Source organism: Pinus tabuliformis, chromosome 8, assembly GCF_031772625.1.
Source record: "Pinus tabuliformis cultivar Carrire ecotype Pingquan chromosome 8, CPIR1, whole genome shotgun sequence".
Lineage (NCBI taxonomy): Eukaryota > Viridiplantae > Streptophyta > Pinopsida > Pinales > Pinaceae > Pinus > Pinus tabuliformis.
The window spans coordinates 1,766,261,296-1,766,267,043 of record NC_142294.1 but is presented as its reverse complement, the minus strand read 5'-3'; the positions used below and the strand labels follow the sequence as shown (position 1 = coordinate 1,766,267,043).

At 37.0% G+C, this 5,748-nt stretch overlaps 2 pseudogenes; both read left to right on the top strand.

Annotated features, from left to right (window-relative positions):
• The first annotated feature begins 3,030 nt into the window (after positions 1–3,030).
• Positions 3,031–4,413, top strand: LOC149243210 (CBL-interacting protein kinase 2-like; annotated as a pseudogene).
• On the top strand, positions 4,158–4,822 carry LOC149243209 (CBL-interacting protein kinase 5-like; annotated as a pseudogene).
• Positions 4,823–5,748: the final 926 nt, after the last annotated feature.

Genomic DNA, 5,748 nt, shown 5'->3' with positions numbered 1-5,748 from the left:
ACTCAGCAAAGAGAACAGGAACAAGGATTTTGAGCCTAGTTTGTACAAGGGCATAGTTGGCAGCCTCATGTATTTGACTACAACTAGGCCGGATATAATGTATGTTGTTAGTTTAATTTTTAGATTCATGAAGAGGCTAAAAGAACCACATTGGCAGGCAACAAAAAGGATTCTGAGGTATGTTAAAGGTACTAAAAGGTTTGGCATTTTACATACCACTTCAGAATGTTCAGATTTAATTGGATACATTGATAGTGATTGGGCTGGAAGTGTAGATGATCGGAAAAGCACATCCGGTTATGTTTTTCACATGGGTTCAGCAGCCATTTCATGGGCTTCTAAAAAACAGCCTATTGTAGCATTGTCAACAGCAGAGGCAGAATATGTGGCAGCTACAGCAGCAGCATGTCAAGCAGTTTAGATGAGAAGGATGTTAAGGAGTTTATGCTAAGAGCAAACAAAAGGAACTATGATTTTTTGTGACAATAGCTCAGCTATTGCATTATCCAAGAATTCAGTGTTTCATAAGAGAACGAAACACATTGACACAAAGTTTCATTACATCAGGGAAATGGTAAACAATGGAGAAATTGTTTTAAAACATTGCAGAACTCAGGAGCAGGTTGTAGACATTCTGACCAAACCATTGGGATAAAAAAGTTTTGAGTTTTTGAGGAAATGTCTGGGTATGACTGATAACCCAGTAGTTGAAATTAAAGGGGAGTGTTGAAATTATAATTTCAACTACAGTGTTGCCGGAAGTCGATAGTTGAACCTTTCCTAAAAACCGCTGAGCCTTCCCACACCGTTTTTCACGAGTTGGTGGTTTTTTCTCAAATGGCAGCGATAATGTACACCATTTGACACGTGGATCAGCAGTTTTGGAAAACAACTTTTTTCCTGGAGCATAACGTTCGGGAAGAAGTGGCTGTGTGATATTGCTGTCAGCCGTCTGATTGAAAGCAAGGCTGACCACCGTCGATTGAAACCAAAGTTGATGTATAGGCCTACAGCATGAATATTGACGTGAAGTGAAATTTTTGAGTTTGACAGCCGGTTTTCTAGTAAAACAATTAATGAAATTAATTGAGGTCGTAGAATGGTTGGTAAAATTTTAATTTTAATGTTTTTTATTTCTCACGGGAGTATAGCATAGAAATAGGTATTGTTATGTTTTTTTTATGTTGTTCATTTCATATGTAATGTAATGTGAAACTCGCAGCAGCACGAAAGAAAAGTTTTTGTTGTTTGTTGAAATGCAAGGGAAGCACGTAGCAGCGCATGAGTAAAAAAAATTTGTATGCAGAGAAAGAGTGGTTTTGTAATGCAGCAGTGTGAATGAGAAGAAAAGATTTTTTTTTACAGCAGTAAATGTAAGAAATTTTTACACACAGCAGTGTAAAATTTCAAAGAAGAGATAGAGTAATTTTTTTGTGGAAGTTCCTGGTTTAATCCCTCTGTTAAGAGGGAGATCCTTTTGTAACAGGCAATCTTTATTAATGAATACAAAGTTTTTATGTGAGTGAAAAACTCTATTCTTTCCAGAAAACAATTTTAGCTTCCCTGTGTTAAGATTCTGTGTTAAAACAGAGCATCATTCTCTGTTCAGTTTTTGTTTGGAATTATCAGAAATTCCCAACAAATAACACCAATTTTGAGTTGGAGAGGTTTCGAATTTGATTTTAATAAAATTCATGATAAAAATGCTGTCAACATCGGTGTGTGAAAAAAGTATCAATAATGCATTCCATGCCTATGCCTCTGATATCTTGTGGCAGCACGTGGCTTCGAGAATGAACAGTCTCATTACATGTGCGCCAAGTCGCGTAAAGTGAGGAATGCAAGTCAAAGGAAGCAGCATGAAGTGTTTTGTATAACGATAAAACGACAAACTGTATAGGCAGCGTGAAGTGATTTGTGTAACGATAAAACGATGTTGTATAGGCAGGCAAGTGACGTCACAGTTTTAACTTTGTAATTGGTAAAATTCAAAGATTTTTCACAAGGGCGTTTCAATTTACTTATACCTTCATTTTAAACCATTCAATTTCATAATTTTATAAAAAACATTATGTTATCAAATTCCCAATTTCATAATTTTATCAAAATATTATATTATCAAATTCTAATAACTTATAATTGCAAAAATTAAAAGGATTCGTCTAGGGCGGCGGAGGAATTGTTCTAGGATGGTTAAAAGTGATTGGAATTTGGGTAAAAAAATTTCAAAATATCTTATACATGCAGTCTTTGAATCATATTTTTGATGGTGGAAATGGATTCAGCACCATCAAAAATGTCTAGAGCACCAAAAATTATGAATTTTGACAACTTTTACTTAGATTTACAAAAATCCCTACCAAATTTTTTCAAAATATGACTCAAATTTCCATAACTTTCAAAGCAAAAAAATTAATTTTTAAACTACAACAAATTAAAATATTCAATTCTTTTTATTTATACATTCATTTTAAGTCATTAAACTTCACAGTCTTACTAAAATAATATTACCAAATTCCTAAACTCCAAAATACTACTAAAAATTATATCGCCAAATTTATTAAAAAAATGATAACGCCCAAATTTGTCCAAATTCCTAGAAGAAAAAGACTAGGAAAAACATAATTTAATTGTCTTCAACTTTCCTTGTAGTTAAAAGGATTTTCCTACAATAATCTATGAGTGACCTACAATTTTCACTTTTCTAGAAATGGGTAAAAGCATATTCTTGAAAGGTCTAGCATTTTCAACTTTCCTCGTAGTTAAAAGGATTTTCCTACAATAATCTGAGTGACCTACCATTTTCACTTTTCTAGAAATGGGTAAAAGCATATTCTTGAAAGGTCTAGAATTTTCCTAGAATAATCTATGGAAGACGTAGCAATTTCCCCGAAGAAATCCATGATTCAGCTGGAAGACACCTGCCCCCCAAAAAAATTGTCCATTTTCTCACCATACATTTGAAGGGTCCATAATAAATAGTAATCCATTATAAATTGGTGTTGCACTTCTTCGTTGTAAGTGCAGAACTCCAATACACTTTAGTTGGAGCTTAGTGAACCCCTTTTCCTTTACTCATTTATTCACAGGAAAGCTTGTATATGCACTTGGTTGAAGTATATGCACAGATTCACCGTGTATATACAGAGAATTCAATAAGATGCCCTTGCAGGATGTCTATGCCATTATTACTCATGGAGCTCCAACATAGCTCGTGTGTAAAGAGAAGAGGCAAATGATCAGTAGAAACACTTAGAGATCTTGGAATGGAGTTCATATCGGAGAGCAAGGTCTTGGATTAGAAATTGCACAGAGAGCGGGTTGAATAGGGGTATAGCTTTCACCCACACGAATTTGTGGTCTTTTTTTAGCAGAGATGGAGATGAAGCCCAACATTCTGATGGGGAGGTACGAATTAGGGTGCCTGCTTGGGCAAGGAACGTTCGCCAAGGTCTACTATGCCAGAAATTTGAAGACAGGAGAGAGCGTGGCCATTAAAGCCATGGACAAGAAAAAATCCTCAAGGTCGGTATGATGGAGCAAATTAAACGGGAAGTGTCGATTATGAGACTCGTCCGACACACTAACATTGTTAGACTCTATGAAGTCATGGTGAGCAAGACCAAGATTTACTTTGTGATGGAGTATGTTAAGGGCAGTGAGCTGTTCAACAGATTGCAGACAAGGGGAAACTCAAGGAGGAGGAGGCGAGGAAGTATTTTCAGCAACTGATTAGCGCGGTGGATTTTTGCCATAGCCGGGGAGTGTACCATCGGGATTTGAAGCCGGAAAACTTGTTATTAGAAGACAACGGGAATGTTAAGGTCTCCGACTTCGGGCTGAGCGCGCTGCCGGAGTAGTTTGGGAAGGATGGCCTTCTGCACACGATCTGCGGCACGCCGACCTATGTTGCGCCCGAGGTTATCACTAAGAAGGGGTATGACGGTGCCATGGCCGACATTTGGTCATGCGGGGTCATACTGTTCGTGCTCATGGCGGGTTGCTTGCCGTTCAAGGACGCGAATTTGATGATCATGTATAAGAAGATCCACAAGGGAGACTACAAGTGCCAACCCTGGTTTTCCTCCGAAGTACGCCGTCTGGTCCTTCGGTTGCTGGACCCTAATCCCCGCACGAGGATCACCGTTCCGTAGCTAATGGAGGTCCCCTGGTTCCGCTGGGACTTCAAGCGCCCCCAGATCGATAGAGACGTCACTTTCGATCTCCTGAATGATGTTGAATCTACGTTTTTCATGTCGAAGCCAGCCTGCCTGAATGCCTTCGACATAATCTCCCTCTCGCCGAGGTTCAATCTTTCCTACCTGTTCAAGGACAATGCCATGAAGCAGGAGGAGGAATCGAGGTTCACATCGACTTAGCCGGCGTCAAGCATAATGTAGAAGCTGGAGGAGATTGCAAGCCTATTCTGATTCAGCTTCAAGAAGTCAAAAGACTTCAAGATGAAGTTGCAGGGGTCGGAGGAGGCACAGTAGGGGTACTTGTCTATTGATGCTGAGATTTTTGAGGTCACTCCCTTGTTCTTCATGGTAGAGCTTTGGAAAACTGGTGGGGATACCCTGGAATACAGTAAGTTTTGTAGCCAAGATCTAAGGCTCGGCCTCAAAGACATTGTGTGGATATGGGATGGCAATAGTCAGGAGAAATAAAAAAATCATTGTTCAATTTCCATGATTTGATGTATATCATTGGCATGTTATTTTTCTGAAAAAACTATGTAGCCAGAACAGAATAAATCTTCTGCTAGCGAATAGGACTGCCAACCATATTTGAAGCCATGAAACCTTTACAATATGGAAGCCAAGTAAGGAGTACCAGATGTGTACATCTTTTTTTCTTGTAAATTTGTAAAAACGAATGAAATGTTTTACATTTAAGATTGTTTTCCCTTGTTAGGACTGAGGAATGAAATATTTTAGTTTATCTCGTAGAAAAAAAAAATGATTATAGAATAATGGGAGGTATGGTTTTTGAAAGTTGTTATAATAAAAAATAACTTTAAAAAACAACAAAATTAAATTACTTTAAATGTTTCCAAATAGTAGGTAAAAACGAAATAGTTAGAGTCAACATTAAACTACTATGAATTATTCCTCACCAAGAGAATATTATATAATAATATTAAATAACTCAAGTTTATGTTTGATTTTGGAGTTATGGATATGCTGAACACTTTGGTTCCACCATGTTAAACCTAAACATTTAGTATCTTTTTCTACAAATTGAAAATTGATTTTCGAAAGTTCATAATTTTGTTATTCAAAATTTGTTTTTGATGTTTTTATGGTTGGTTGGGTTGTTATTTATGGTAGACATTTCGGTGCTCTATGTGTTGTAGTAATTAGATTATGAGAATTAGATCTCTTAGAAAGGAATAGGTTGACCTTTTTTAATTAAAAAGGAAAAGGAAAAAGATGATTGGTTGTGGATTGTTTTTTTAATAAAAATAAAAAGGAGGATTAATCTTTCTCGATCTTTCTCTGTAGAAGCGTTAGTCAATCTTCCTCCAGCATAGTATTTGCATTGAGGAGGAACATGCATAAGGGACACTTGAGCCTTCTACAAGCATGGTATGTATATTTATGAAGATTATGCGAAAGGTTAAGTCAATCTTTGCTTAAGGTTAAGATTAGTATGTTCATCGTGGGCACATGAGGAAGAGTCAACTAACTCTTCTTTTTGCATGATATTCATATAAAGGGGAAACTTAGGGAAGGATCAACTGACCAT